Here is a 16,671-nt window from a genome sequence, read left to right on the forward strand (position 1 = left end):
TATGAGAAGACAACTGTGTCATAGACATAGATCAAGATGGGAATAATAATAATAATAATAATAATAATAATAATAATAATAATAATAATAAATTTTATTTATATCCCGCCCTCCCCAGCCGAAGCCGGGCTCAGGGCAGCCAACAACAATCAAAATAATCCAACGATTCTAAAAACATTTCATTATAAAAATTAATTAAAATCAAATTTATGGCAACCATAAAGATTCCTATAGTTGACCATGGGAGGGTTGAACTATGATCTTTCGATAAGAAGAGCAAAATTATAACTTTGCTTAATCCTGCAAGAAATACAAACTGAATTGGATAGAAGACCAATAGCGGTACACTTTACCCTCAGATCAGTAATAGCCATAATGAAGTTTTTAATCAGCAGTTTATGATACAGTTTTATCTGTGTAAGTTTATCTCAGAGTTTTTGTCTAACAATAGTATTCTAAAACTGCTCTAAGGTTAACAAGCGCCAAGTAAAATGTAGCTTACTTGTATATTGTGCTCAAGGACAAGTCACTGATCAATAGTGGAATGGCCAGCCTCTGGATACCAGCTTGTTCTTCCACAAATGCATTACTTCCCAGGATCTATTCCTATAGCTTGATTATTTGTAAAATTTATGCAAAAAAATAAATCTGTTGCTCAGACAAAGTAGTTGAAGGGCAAATTCCTCTCACTTTCACCCCCACAAGATGGGTACCATTATACTGACATTCCACACAGAAGGAATGCAGCTTGTTAACATTCAGTAAAATGTTGCTTTAAAACAAGGAAACCAGCTTCTTTAAAAATTGTAAGAACTGTTAACAATGACTAGGGTTTCTCTGAATAAAGACAATTCACCAACATTTTAACCTTGGAACACTAGGGACAGCCTACAACTGTAAAACTAAGTGGTCTTAGGCAGTGGTCTTGGGCATCTACTAAGTCCTAGGCCTTTGCTACTGGTTTACTGCATGTTTTCCTTGATCTTGGTTTAGTGATGCCTGCAATTATAGCAAGAGATGTTTGGCTATGCTTCTAAGCTAATGCCAGATTGCTGTAGAGATAAAGGGCCCTTGGAAGCAAATGATGCCATAATGGGAAAAATTCAAAAGGTGAATTGCTGTGGCTCCTTGATTGGAGTAGCCTCCCCTCCCCCTCCTTGAGAGGACAATTAGGACAATGGGAGAGGTGAAATACCTCAGAAAATATAGGGGGAATGTATGGGTATGGGAGGGGTTGGGACGGGGGTAAGGGATTAAATGGGATGGTTAATGGGCTAGATAAGTGTCATTAGACACAAGACCAGAAATTAAGAACTACATTCAACTCATGGATAATGAAATAAGGATTTCAACCTTCAGCTTTAAAGGGCTGGGGTCAATTATGAAAAGGAGGAAGATAGAAACATTACTCAATAAAGATAAAGCAGATATAATATTTATACAGGAAACACATCAGATGAAAGAGGGGGTTAATGAAATCAAACTAAGAGGTATAAATAATTATGAGAAAGCATATGGTACTTCTAAATCAAGAGGGGTAGCAACTATAATTTCAAAGAGATGCAGGTTTAGTATGCTAAAGATGAAGAAAGATCCTGAGGGAAGATGCATTATAATCTAGGGAGCAATGACAGGGGAAGAAAAAACTATGGTTAATATTTGTGCTACTGAAAATCAGGTGGAATTTTTTTTATATAAAGTGTTTAAGGATATGGAGGACATTCAAAAGGGCTACATGATTATGGCAGGAGATTTCAATATGGTATTAGATAAACAATTGGATACCAGTAAATTCCCCACTAACTCTGGTGATTGTGATGATAGAATATTTCCCAGTAAATTTAAAAAAGGAAATTGAAAAAGAAGAAAATACTTAAAATAATTAATGGGTGGAAAAAATGAGAAGCAAACTAGAGTAAGGGACAAAGATGTGGTTAAGGGAAAACAAGAAATGCAAAGAATATACAAAATTTGAAAAAAATGTTTATAAAAAGGGGAAATGAAGAAAATATAGTTATAAAAATATAGTTATAAAAAACTCTGGTGGTTGTGATGATAGAATATTTCCCAGTAAATTTAAAAAAGGAAATTGAAAAAGAAGAAAATACTTAAAATAATTAATGGGTGGAAAAAATGAGAAGCAAACTAGAGTAAGGGACAAAGAAGTGGTTAAGGGAAAACAAGAAATGCAAAGAATATACAAAATTTGAAAAAAATGTTTATAAAAAGGGGAAATGAAGAAAATATAGTTATAAAAAGGGGAAACCAGTGAAATTTATAAAATATTAGTAGAAATGGAGGATCAACAAGATCAGTTAAAAGAGGTTTGGGAAAAGGGACAACAGGACAGATAAATAGTCAAAGATGGGAAATTTGGGAGAAACGCACTCTGAAAATGTCTATAAGAGTAAAAGAAAATTACTACAAGTTAGTATAGAGATTATATACTACAAGTTAGTATATAAGATTAAAACAAATAAACAATGAATATTCGGTGTTATGTTGGGGAAATGCCAGGAAACCGGGACTTATGTTCACATGTGGGAGTGTAGATATGTACAAACTTTTTGGTAAAGGGTGTTTAAGGGGATAACAGAAATCATAGGGTTAAAGTTGACTGAAAGTCCAGAGGTAGAATTATTATCAATTTATGATGGAATGGAAGGTTCGGAGGCTATGAAGGACTTGCTCACAAATTTATTGACAGCTGCACAAGTTATAGCTAGGAAGTGGAAGGGGCAAGGTGAATGTAACATGGAAGAATGGTATAAAGAGGTGTGGGATACAGCTGTTAATGGTAAATTACCGTATTTTTCGCCCCATTAGATGCACCGCCCCATAGGACGCACCTAGTTTTTATGGGGGGGGGGAATAAAGGAAAAAAAATTATTTTCCCCCCAGGCACGGGGCTGGCGCGGGGGAAGCCTGAGCTTCCCCTAACCCCAGCCCCCAGAACAGCCTGCTATCCGCAAGCCTAGGGAGACGCGCCCCAGGCTTCCGAATGCAGGCAGCTCTGCGCGACCCTTCGGGGACCAGCGCGGCTTCGCGCCAGGCTCCGTAGGGTCGCGCAGAGCTGAGCGACCCCCGGGAGCGCAGGCAGCTCTGCGTGACCCTTCGGAGACCGGCGCGGCTTCATGCCGGGCTCCGTAGGGTCGTGCAGAGCTGAGTGACGCCCGAGAGCGCAGGCATCTCTGCGCGACCCTTCGGAGACCGGCGCGACTTCGCATCGGGCTTCGTAGGGTTGTGCAGAGCTGAGCGACGCCCGGGAGCGCAGGCAGCTCTGCGCAACCCTTTGGAGCCCACGCGTCTTCGAGACGGTCTCCCAAGGGTTGCGCAGAGCTTCCTGAAGCCTGGAGAGCGAGAGGGGTCAGTGCGCACCGACCCCGCTTGCTCTCCAGGCTTCAGCAAAAGCCTGCATTCGCCCCATAGGACGCACACACATTTCCCCTTCATTTTTGGAGGGGGAAAAGTGCGTCCTAATAGGGCGAAAAATACGGTAACATGTGACATTAAGGTAAGATGGGGAATATGCAGGAGAAATGATTTTGAGGAGATATGGAAGATATTTGTAGAATTTGTACTGTTAGAATGGAAAGGGGACAAACCATCACAAGAGGTGTTGAAATTTTGGGAGTTTGGATAGTTATAATTATAATGGAATGGTCTCAGGGGTGGGGTGCACATTTTTATTCTTATTTATAATTATCACTTAGTTTAAAATAAGAAAATAAAAAGATGAATTGCTGCCTACTAGGGCTGGGCAATATCTGGTTTTAAACATTGTGATATACCATGATGTCTGAAATAAGGATGGAACTATGTAGAGGCTTCACGGTTTATCCTGCATCATGATTTTTGCCAGCACCTGCTTTTGTGATTCACTGCCCCCTGCATGAGGCAGGGAGAGCTTAGCCGGCAGAGTTAACAGGAGCTGCAGGAATCAAGAGAAACATTGGCTGGTTTTAGCGTTTTTCCCACATTGTGATTTTTGCATAGCACACACACATCACGATTCACCCTGTATTGTGAGGTCAAAAATTATGAAAGCATCGCAGGTGACCAGCTGGCCAGTCTGTTGACAATGTTTGATCTATTGGTTGTACCGATACGCTAACCCTGTACCAAACCACCTTGTGGTTGTGCTTAAATCTAAACTCAAACTGTAAAAGTTCTTAAAACATAAATTGCAGGTCCATCAATCCCAGTGTTGCTTGCTCTCAATAATAGCAGTTAAGGAATTCCAAGAAAGAGTATTTCCTAGTCTTCCTTTCTGAGAGCCTTCTACCTAGAGTTACAGAGATTGAACCTGGAGCTTCGGCATACAAAGCATGTGTTCTACCACTTAGGAACAAAAAAATTCAATTTTACTCTTCCTTTTAAACCAGCTAGCTTGAGAGTGGTAATTGCCCAGTAGTAGACAGCATAGTGGCACGGAGGCACTTACCTGACCTCCCAGCAAGTGAGTTTTTGCTGTGTACAGAGAGGGGGCGAGGTCAGCATAGTGCAGCTGCTCCAATGGAGCCGATTCAGCACTCCTGCCACTGTTGTTGCACTGCGCTGGCCTTCCCACCAACTCACCCCTCTCTGTCTCAGAGAGTCACCTGCCAGGCCAGGAGGTCAGGCAAGTGTCTTCCCCACCATGCTTCCTGCTACTGTCACTGCCATACTGTTAATAGTAAATTGTTACTATAAGAACTTCAAAAATGATCCGGTGATGCCTTGAATCAAGAGGATAGGCTGCTGATGCCTTGAATCAAGTGGATAACACTAGGAAAAGATACCTACCGAGTTAAAGGAAACACAGTTGTAATTTTGTAGTGCCTTAAGAACAAGATATAAGTAAAGTCACCTTTTTTAAATAAAAAACGCCTGTGTGCCATTAAGTAATTCAAAAATTCATTTGAAAAGATTTTTCATGGGCTGGATATCTGCAAAGTTAACTTGCTCATTCTTAGTAGCAAAATAAAAATAAAACCTGTTCCTGACTGATTTGTCATAACTTTTATATACTCTGCACAGGTATTAATGTCATTGGCTTTGCATTCTTACTCTCAGATAGTTCTGTGGCAGAGTTCAGTAGTGCTGGAATACAGGTATGAGCAATAATAATAAAACAGAAGGATTCCTCTATGTTGTGCTCCGAAAATCAGGAACATTTAGCACTATTAATTAACAATCCATGCTCTTTTTAAGGTTGAAAAGAGTTCACCAGCCTGGCTGCATCAGCTGCTCTTAATTAGCAGTAAGATGCACTTATGACAGGCCTCAGTAGCACCTTTGTCCTGCTATGTGGACATACGATATCATACTCTTTAATTGTTCCACAAATTCCTTTCTTAGAATGGGTGAATTCCACTGAGCTATGCTTTGAGATAAAATCATAAGTCTTCTCCAGAAACCAAAGGTTAGGTCAGGCATAGGCAACCTTCGGCCCTCCAGATGTTTTGGACTACAGTTCCCATCACCCATGACCACTGGTCCTGTTAGCTAGGGATCATGGGAGTTGTAGGCCAAAACATCTGGAGGGCCGAAGATTGCCTATGCCTGGGTTAGGTAAATGCAGAGTCGACTGTCAACTGGCATAGCAGATGCTCTTCTTCCTTGTTCAAGCCAATGCAAAGCGCTTGCCAAATAATTGTTTACTCTTGAAGTTGTAATGTTCCGTATGTGCAAACTTAGAAGATAAAGAGGAGCTGCCTTGGATGTGTGTCTTTCCTCCTATCTTGACATGAGATGAAGTTGGAGCTAGCCAGATAACTTGGGAATATAGTAGTCCTCTCTCTTAATAAACCTCTTTTCTAATCTGAAGAGCTCTATGCTTAACCTGACTTCACCATGGAATGGGTTCCATAATAGCAGATATTTCTTGTCATAGCTTGATTTACTTGGTATGCTTCTTTATACTGAAATAACCAATATAGTCAAAGTAGAAAGGGAAATCTGTACGTCTACTGTGCAGTTGCTTGACCTTAGTGAAACTAAAAAAAATGCTGTGTTGACCTTTAATCTTGGGTAGGATGAGGAGGTATTATTTTTTTAATTCATTCATTCATTCAATTTATATCCCACCCTTCCTCCCAAAGGAACCTAGGGAGGCAAACACATTAATAAAAATGTCATTAAAGCATTCTTTAAAAAACATGCAATAACATTCTCACATTGTCTCAACTCTCTTGCCCTGTTCTGAAGTTCAAAACAAGGTCAGTGAAAGGGTAGGGAGGGAATTGTGGCAGTAGTGCAACTCCTGATTTGCACACATTCTTTGAACACGATATGTACACATGCAGTGCTCTGTGACTGGGAATCCTGCCACATACACACCCCAAAAATCCTTTCAATGATACTGGTTTTGATGAATGGCCAGGCCTTCTATACTGCTGATACAGAAAGGGTGTTTCTGCTGTGAGCAAATGTTTGAAGGCAACTTCACAAGAGGTCAGCATTTTAAGTCTGATTTGCCATTGATCATTCCCATCAAAGGAATATTTATCACCTACAGATTTATCACCAATGTCAGAGTCAGGAAATCCACTGATTGGAAAGTTTGAGTCTTCCTAAACGGCGTTTCCGTGTGCGACTCTGGCTCGCCAGAGCAGCGATGTCACGCTGGCCACGTGACCCGGAAGTGTCTCCGGACAGCGCTGGCCCCTGGCCTCTTAAGTGAGATGGGCGCACAACCCCAGAGTCTGTCAAGACTGGCCCGTACGGGCAGGGGTACCTTTACCTTTACCTTTTTAATTTCCATCTTAACTGATAAAGCGTTGCCTATCAGAAAACAAAGCTAGGAAAATAAATGTTTTTAGTGTCAGAGGTGGTGCTCCCTCCTTGCGATATACATATAATGTCAATTTTAAACAATTTCATATCTCAACACAATATACTTGGAAACCACCAAAGCTTTGTTGATGATGGTGCTGTTTTTTGTTTAAGCTACGGTGGTCAGGAGGGGAGGTTGTAAAGAAGCTGTAAGACTAGTTGAGAGGATATTTCAGTTGAGAATATTTCCCACCAAACCCAAGGGCATCCTATATATTTACCCTTGTCCAACTTATTTCTGCAGCTGATTTGTTCAAGGGGGCTGTGCTACATAGTGTTGACTTTCCTATGGTTGCTTAGTAGGAGTGTGAACCTTAATAAACAGGCGGTTCCATGGGCAATGCAGAAGACTTCACTGTGATTCCTAGACCTGGTAGCCAAACCACTGACGGATGGGAGGCTTATCAGAATTCAGCATCTAGTTAACCAGAGAACAACTGCAGCTCAATCAATTGTGTAATAACTAACAATCATATGCAAAGCTTCCCTAGCAACTGATCTGTTTGGGACTCTCGTGGAGCTTGGATAAGCTTAAATGAATGTATCTGTGTAATCCCTCTTAAAACAAAATGGGCACACTTCTCCATGCTACTAAATGGAAAACCCATGTTACAAAAGACACTTGTAATAATCACATCTATCACTGTCAAGTCATAATAGATAGAAATTCAACTCTCCTGACTCTATATGATTTCTTTCCAGTGGAGAAATATAAATGCCAGCTGAGCAAACATGATGGGAATTTTTAGCACTGTAAGGCCTTTTTATTTCCTTCGCACGTCTAGAAAGAGGAACTTACAGTCTGCAAATAAAAACATCTTGAAGATCCCAGGCCACAGAGAGGTTAGGCTGGCCTCAACTAGAGCCAGGGCCTTCTCGGCCGCGGCTCCAATCTGGTGGAACGCTCTGTCACAAGAGACTAGGGCCCTGCGGGACTTGACATCTTTCCGCAGGGCCTGCAAGACAGAGCTGTTCCACCAGGCCTTTGGTCAGGGTGCAGCCTGACCCCCCTCCTCTGGCAATCTGCACAGAATTTTGCTTAATGGTTGCTATCAATTTGATTTTAATTAATTTTTATTATGAAATGTTTTTAGAATCGTTGGATTATTTTGATTGTTGTCAGCCGCCCTGAGCCCAGCTTCAGCTGGGGAGGGCGGGATATAAATAAAATTTATTATTATTATTATTATTATTATGATCATGGCATGGTATTGTAAGCTACTGGAGATCTGCATTGGCACAATATTGATCTCTCTGAAGCATATTTTACTTTTTTGATCAACTGCCCTCACAGAAGCGGTACTGTTTGTTAGCATTCAAGTATATGAGAAAGTAATAAAGGTTGGTTGGGAGGAAATGGTGGGGAAACTCATGTTAGGTTTAGGAATATGTTTTGTATCAATGCAGCAGAAATCATGAACTGCAACAGCTGCAGTTACTAGGTTAACTAAATAATTTGCTAGCTTAGAAGAATAAAGCCTACTTTGAAAGGGGCGTGTACACTGATAAATACATTTGAAATGAGCTTTCAACTTGTTTGTATGGAACTTGGCTTAGTGTAATACAATTATAGAAGTGTAGAGGTGAAAGAGACCCTAAGGGTCATCTAGCAGGAATATGTAGCTGTCCCATATTGGGATTGAACCTGCAACCTTGGTGTTATCAGCACTACTGATAACAAAACTGGAGATATTCTGCCCTGGACACAGTTCATTCTCCAGCAGCGGAGAGGCATGCATGAATTAATTGCTGCCACCGACAGTTCAGGGAAAACATAGCTCTGGTCTTCTCTTAAATTTACCTATGTACGTCTGGTTATAGCCACAGCTAGTTTCATTCTGCAACAGTAAATAAATTACGAGAATACGGCAAAGAATACAGATTTTGCCTTCAACACATTTCACTTGCTTACGTTCAAAAGAATTTTCAAATTCAGGGGGTTGGACTAGATAACGCTTGCGGGTCCCTTCAGACTCTATGAGGATATAAAGTGGCTAACATGGAAAAGAAAGCAGGGAGGTTCTGAGCTCATCAGGAAACTTAAGTGCAAATTTTCAAACATTTCCCTGAAAATATATACAAGCATAGCTACATTTCTCAGTAGCAAGTCATGCTTAAACACCAAACCATACTGACAAAGATGAAAACTAAATTTCAGAAAATAATACATATTTTTAAGTCGGCTTCTTTGTGTAAATACATATGATAGCTATTTGCTTTGCTTTGCTTATGACCAGAAGCATGTTATCCATTGTATATGTTTGTCAACTGGAAGTTGCATGAGGCAAAACTTAATTTCGCTATGTATTTTAAAGAGGTTTCTATAACCAACAAGAGTGGAAATTGTATGAAAATTCTGTTTGGCGTACATGGCACATTTTTGTGTGGCTACTATAACCGGGGCTGGGGGTGGGGAATGTGGTGATATAACTTATTTTGTTAGCCGTATAATAATCAGTTGTAAAGATCGGCTAGGAACTTTGGTGGTTACTTTTCTCTTTGGACTAATATCAAATTGCAAATCCTTTTTGGAATCAGAGCTCCTGTGTCCTTAGCTGCTCTCTTTCCTGTACTTCGCTCCTGTTGGGATGCAGAAGTTCAGAGTTTTGTGCAGCTTCTTACATTGGCTTGTGGCAACTGTGGGCCTGTTCTCCTGCAAAGTTTCTGCATGGGCTGTTTACGTTTATACAGGGGTGGAAGGAATGTAAGTATCCCATGCTTGAACTTGGTGTGCATTAGATAGCTGCTGCTGCAGCAAGCATAGCTTTCTCTTTACCAAACCAGTGCTAATTAGAGTGACTGTTTTAAAGGAGGCTGCGAAGACTTGGCTTCAGAGCCTGTTTTGAATGGCAACTCATCTCTCACCCATTAGAACTTCCCTCGCCACTGGTGGTTTTCAGTAGACTTCAGGTTAAAAGGTGGAGGTCCCAGATAAGTGTGACACCTGGATGAACCTCTGCCTTTCTGTAAACTAACAAATGCTAGCCTCGAGTTCCATCGAGGAAAAAGGTGGGGTATAAATAAATATATACTAATAATATTCTGATTTAGAAAGTAGGCAAACAGAACGTAAAAAAATTAATAAATGCATGCCTGCATTTTTATTTTTTACAAGGTTAGTTTAATCTTTTATAAGAACAAGTGTATTTTATTTTAAAAATGTTCTCCTGCCCTTATAAAGGACACAAGCTCAGCTGCCTATATTTATTTATTTACTGGTTGTTTTGGCAAATACCGAATGTTGCTTTCCATATTGTATTCTTTAAAAAGAAAAAAGTGTTTGTTAGGTTTTCAGATACAAGTATGCAAACAACCAAAAGGAGGAAACAGTCCTTGCCTCCTGCCTCCTCACCCCACCCCACATTCAGTAAGCTCTACAAATAAAAGTATTTTCCAGCTAGGATTCCTTGAACTTCACTGCTCAGCTAGAAATAGCCATAGTCAAAATCTTACCAGTAGGTGGTAGAATATCCATGAGACTTTTTTCCTGGAGAAAACACGTTCCCCAACCACTACCCAGTTTGGTTTCGGTCAACTGTATGCCTATCCTGTCATCTAACATTAATCCTCAACCTTGCTAATATGAGGGCTTCCAGATTATCTGTTTCATCTACTCTCTGTCCTGTAAGAGATCTGATCAGTGCCAAATTAAGTCACAACTGGCTTTAATGTTATATCAAGTCCCACCTAATAATGCCCGCAAATGGTTGTGGGGGCCAACCCTGACCATTGGTGCACACAGCAGCCATGCTTCTCACTATACAATGTTTTTGACCAGTGTGCGCAAACAGAGCTCTCCCACACGAACAACCCTGTAAACCCCCCCCCCCAAAAAAAAACACCATATTCTTTCAATGTGTAGTGATCTGAATCCTGTTGTTACACCCTCCCCACTTCCCTGGGCGTTGAGAAAATCTAGATTCAGAACTTAGCAAGGTTTGGCTTACTTTTGGGGTTCCTTCATCTGATCCTTAAAAGTGGTTTTTTTTTTTTTGTAATAATTGTGTTTAGTTACAAAGAGAGTATAGGCGGAAGCAAAGAGGCTAGCACTCCTAGCATGAAGTAAACTCATTGCCCCACATCAGGTTCCCAAAGGAATCTGCACGCCCCTAGGTGCCTTCTGCTGAAATGCTACTACCCCTTCTTTGCACCGCTTCCTAAAATAAAAGCTGTAGCTGCTGTTCACACACTGACCTCAGAGCAGCCCCACAGCTCTGCTACGTTTCCAGAGCCTCTCCCCTTGTGAAAATATCAGCAGCCCATCCTGAAAAAATCAGCCTTGATAAAGATATATTTCCCGAGGGCTGTGCGCCATCTATCAGGCAATTTGCGTGACAGAAGGCATGGCTAAGCCAGCATTCATAACAATATTTTCAAAGGGAGAAGCCATAGCTCTTGTGTAACTACTTAGGTCTCCTAAACCCTTAGTTTGCAAAGAGGTTTCTGAATTTCCAACCTAAGACTGTCACGCATTGCAGATGGGCTTCCCTCTTGATCTTTATTCACCCTTTTTTCTTTTTAATTTCCAGAGAGAGAGTACTGTGAGATTCAAAGACTGGTTTATTATTGTGCGGCATTCCTATTAAAATATGGGTGCTGCTGCCTGGGGTCCTCCCCCCCCCAGGAAATGACACAGCTGCCTATTTGTCTCTTGTTTGTAAATGGAATGAAAATTTCATAAAACATAGTTTCCATCAAGTATTTAAGAAAGATTGAGAACAACATAGGAATTTTATTTGGTAAATAGCAGAATGTGCAAGGGCATGTAGCAAAACATTTCTTAGGAAATACAAGAAAATGTTTTCAAAATAGATGATGAGTCCTGAGCAAGTCATAAAAATCAGTACCAAGTTTGGGGAAGAAGGACTTCCAGAGAACAGAGCAAAATCTGCTACTGGTCTTTCTGTATCTAACATTTTCCCTTATCTCAATCAAAGAAGGAAGAGTTTAGGTTTTCACTGAATATAATTTTCACTTGAAAGGTTTCTTGTTTTCTTGCCACTTCATGTAGTATGTTCACCCTGGGTAAAAAATGTTTGTGAAGTGTAGAAGCCATTTGGGTATTTCTAGGAAAGCCCCAACCATGTCCTTTTTATTGCACATTCATGATTATTTGTGCCTGCAAATGTTTTGGGGCGGTCATACCTCTTCATTTCTTGCTGAAATCCTGTAACTTCGTTCCTTTTGGGGTGGGGGTTGTCTTCTTGGCAGCAATAATGTGGTAGCCTTGGAGAAGCATCTCAGGACAACTAATAAAGCAAAAAAACCTCACCACTAATGCACTGCTGTGTCAAGTACATCAGCAATAAAACACCAGTCTGGGGAAGCCCAGAATCAGTTTGAAAGAGATCCAAGTATGCAAGTGGGAGAAGAGATTTTGTTCCCGATGTGTTTTCTGGTTTTATACCTCTTCTACAAATGGACCTTGAGCTTGTTTGGAGGTTCTAGCAGGGGAGTGCAGCTATCGTATACCCTTGACCGAAGAACGGTACACTCCTATCTGGGATGGTCGCCCTCTTCCACCAAGTGCGCAGCTTCGGGAGGGACACACATGGAGCGGTGAGGGAGGAGGGGGACACCCGCCTAGCCAGCCAGATCAGCTAAATCAACCCTAGCGATCAATGGGGTGACAGATGTCGCAGCCAGGTCGCCCTCACACCCAGCCATTCTTCTAAAAGGACCCCTAACAGTTAAGTCCAGTCACGAACGACTCTGGGGTTGCGACACTCATCTCGCTTTACTGGCCGAGGGAGCCGATGTTTGTCTGCAGACAGTTTTTCCAGGTCTAAGTCGCTTCTGGCGAAATCAGAGCAGTGCATGGAAACACCGTTTCCCTTCCCACAGGAGCGGTACCTATTTATCTACTTGCACTTTGATGTGCTTTTGCACTGCTAGGTTGGCAGGAGCTGGAACAGAGCAACGGGAGCTCACCCCGTCATGGGGATTCGAACCGCCAGCCTTCTGATTGGCAAGCCCAAGACTCAGTGGTTTAGACTACAGCACCACCCATGTCCCCAATCTTCTAGGGAGTTTTTAATTGAGAGGTGCTAGGACTGAACCCTGCCTGGAAATCAAGTGTTGGGAGCCATTGAGAAATGGCAACTGGTTGGGATTAGGACTCAAGAAGTAGAAGTAAAAACTCAGAGTTAGCGATTTCCCACTCTAAGGAGCACATGGTGGGAAGAAAAGATAGTTGCATCCTGCAATCCATGTGCCAGGAACTGGTTATTTATATTTTTCACAACCTTGACTCTGCAATAAGCCCTCTGTAGTGGTGTGTTTGAGCACATTCTGAACTGTGTATTGTGCCTTTTCTGTTCATTTGTTTTTAATGAATTGGCTGCCTCTCTTATCTTCCGGCAACTCTGATTCTCAGCTTGTTGCCCTTTGGACCATGAGCAATATATTTTGCATCTTCTGGAGGTGAGGGGAAAGGATGGGGGAAGGAACAGTGGGAGGTGTTTATGCTTACAGAGGCATGATAATGAAACAGAAAGCCACACTGGCAGAAGAGCTCTAAATTAGTTTGTTTGGGGCCAGTGCCATAAATCCAGTGCTTTCTCTTTATTCTATACTAATTGCAGAGAACCTAGGACAGAAAGTGAAAGAACTAAGGCTTTGTGCCTCCTGGGTTTGCTGTATGTGCCATGGCTAGCTACTGCTGCTCAAGACAGACCTTGTGGAACACTGGTTGTGGGCAGTGTTTTATGTGAAACACAGCAAAATTCCTCACCCAGTTGTTACAGAGGGAACCCACTTCCTGCTTTTCAGGATGAGGAGTTGACTGTCTTTCAATTGTTTAGGGAGGTGGGGTTGCAATTAAAGGAATGTTAAGTGTGACGAGAATTTTTATATTCCTTGTTCGCTGTGTTCAATATTCCAAGCTCGTTTCATGGCACCGTCATTTGAAGGTACCCACCACCTGTTTGACAGCATGTGGCCATTGGGGCTTGTGTGCTGGATTATTTCCTTCAACTTGGGTTTGGCTTTTTTAAAGGAATTTTCAACTAGGTCTTTTGTATACATCTGCACATGGTCCCAGCTATAATTGTAAGCACTTGGAGACCTTCAGCTTTAATTTGCTCAGGACTGCAATATCTGCTTCTGCTTCTCACCTCTCTTAGATTAGTCGTCTTAAGCAGGGCTTTTTTTCAGCTGGAACTGAGTTTTGGCACCTCTTTGGTGAGTTCTGGCACCTCTGTAGCATTGTGGCACAGTGGAATGTTACTCTGGACTGCGGTGGCACGGCAGTGTGTGGCGCTGTAAGAAGAAAAGCTTTTTTAGGAGGCAATTTGCCCTTTAAAAAGCTCAACAAGTATAACCTGTATTTTCTTGTTGTTATTTTTTATTGGGTTTTATAAGCAAGAATAATGTTATACAAACAAGTATGCCAAGTTTTCTCATGTCATTTGTATATCACAAAAATAACATAATAAATGTGGGAAAATATCTACAACATATGTTTCGTTATTAGTGGTCAGTGTACAGGTTCTTGGTTCATGAATTGGTTTAAACAATTAAGAAGAAAAAAATAAGTATTCTGTTGAGAAAGGGGAATGAGAATTCAGAGCTGTCGAAAGTAGATTATACCTTAAAACTGAAAAAAAAAATTGTAATATAAAAGATTAGAAATTACTTGAAAGAAACAAATAGGCCTAGGATTAAACTAAGTTATAATTAAATAAATGGGATTTAGAATATTAAGAAATGTGAATAAGATGGACTATAATTGGAAATTGTTTTAGTTCAATGATGATATTGGAAAGCTATTACTTTCAGCTACAAGGAAACTCAGAAGGGAGGGACTAGAGGAAGTCAACCAAGATGTTTAAAAGGTTGGATTTGTAAAGAATTAGGTTTGTTGTTGTTGTTTATCTGTTTATTGTTCCTTTTCCCCCCCTTTCGTTCATTGATGTGTTTTTCTTTTTTTTCTTTTTCGTTTTCTGTTTTTGCGTGTTATTCTGCTTTGTGGTTTTTGTTATTATTGTGGAAAATCTAATAATTTTTTTTAAAAAAATAAAAAATAAAACTGAAAAAACAACAATAATCCTGAGATGGTTGTTCTGAAACGAACATGCAACAATAAAACTGTGGCAGAGTGGGGGAATAAGCCACAGTTGGGTATTCTGGAACAGACAGGTAACATTAACAGCTGTTATCCGAGAAGCATGATTTTTATATGTTATTTTAAAATTATCTTTTGGCATGGAGTGTCCAAGCAAGTCTAAAATGCATTGACGTGGATTAATAGTATGTAATTTTCTGCTGCAGATTTTCCAGTCTCTAAAGGTTTAGAGATTCTTGCACCTGAGAAGGGAGCTGTCCCCACTTTTAGGCAATGTGAGTGCATTTCTGATCTTTGTGTTGATTTTAGCAGTGTCCCGTGCACAGCGGAATGATGAGGAATACGTGCACATACTCTATATTGCTTTATTTACATTTCAAAGCTGGTAGATTACAGAAAAACATCTTGCCTCTGCCGGAGCAGAGAAAGCATCCTCTCTCCTCTAAAGCATGGAGAGAAGCACTGTGAGAACAGTGAAAAACAGGAAACCAGTGTACGTCACATCCAGTCTCCTTTCCCATGAGAAACTCCAACAGCAACTCTGACTGGAATGTAAACATTGTCTTGTGACAAGCATTTCGCTGCACAGTGAAGAGAGCAGAAACCAACACTTTGTGCACCCTTGGAAGGATCAGGAGAATTGTGCAGTATGCAAAGTATGAAGGACACAGATAGAAATGGGAGGGAGGGAGGAAGAAAAGGCACATAAAATAATGAGGTGGGGATGGCAAAGAGGAAAGTTCAGTCCAACAGGCAAGATAAGGAAGTAATGTGGAAAGGGAGAGAGAAGCAAAGGAAAAGCAAGGAAGTGTGCCAGTTGGCATCCCGTGACCACGTATTAAATATCTGAACTGGAGAAGCAAAATAGATGGAAGTGACAGCAGATTTCAGCTAACGTCATTTTAGGCTTTCTGGATTTCTATTTCTATTTTTTTGTTATTTTTAATTGTATTGCATGCAATTAAAATCTTGCATGCTTTTTACTCTTCAAAATTAGAGCCTTGTAATCTTTAAGGAAAACACAGTTAATCCTTAAACCAAACAATAAAAGAGGGGGAGGTCAGGAAAACATATTATTACAAAGCAGACAGAGCAGCTCCTTGCCTCCTTATTCTTACTTTCACGCAGTCTGCAAATTCTCTTCATTCCCTAGTTAGTTAGGAAAGGAACATAAATAATTACCCTATATTAAGGATTGCAGTTTTCCCCTGGCTGAGAATTGTACTGATGTTAGCTCAAGGATTTTGGCAATATAATATTCATAAGAGTTATTTTGTTTATTTAAATTTCTTTCCTGGCCCTTCCTAAGAACTCATGGCAGGTGTCAAAAAGTTTCAGGGGAGTGTGTGTGTGAGAAACGAGCCATCAATTAAAATTATTCCAGTTCTTGGCCTGGTTGTTAGAATTTAATGCAAACAGGGAAGTGTTATAGTGCTTCCAGAAGGTATTTATCCTAGAGTTATTTGGAGTTTGATTCTTCAGAACTCACACAATCCTGAGGCAGCCACTGATAACTTATAAATATGGATTTGAATATAGTAGAGCCAACAAGTTTCCTGTTGGTTGATCTTAAAAATCACCACAAAACAAAATATAACATCTTGAGAATGCTGTCTCTTACCAATGTAGAGCCCACGCTGTTGGTGGCTTTATTGGCCAAAACCAAAGTGTTGTTGAATTGTGCTCGGAAAGTACTGAGAAACCAGTGCAGATATTATAGTACCGATGTTTCAGGCTTTAAATCTTACTTTCTGGTGGATATTCTGCATCTGGTGGAGCATCCTGAGACT

General features: G+C 40.7%; 1 protein-coding gene and 1 long non-coding RNA gene across 5 annotated transcripts in view; one reads left to right on the plus strand and one right to left on the minus strand.

Moving 5' to 3' along the window:
- CDYL (chromodomain Y like) overlaps positions 1-16,671 on the plus strand; it is a 401,628-nt gene that overhangs the window by 350,950 nt on the left and 34,007 nt on the right. The gene's annotated exons all lie outside the window — the stretch shown is intronic.
- Positions 14,734-15,760, minus strand: LOC307221026. The gene is made up of 2 exons (XR_013841293.1): positions 15,491-15,760; positions 14,734-15,173 (listed from the first exon to the last, which is right to left on the minus strand). It is a non-coding gene; the product is annotated as an uncharacterized lncRNA (long non-coding RNA).

The sequence above is a fragment of the Podarcis cretensis genome, assembly GCF_951804945.1.
Source record: "Podarcis cretensis genome assembly, chromosome: 7".
Lineage (NCBI taxonomy): Eukaryota > Metazoa > Chordata > Lepidosauria > Squamata > Lacertidae > Podarcis > Podarcis cretensis.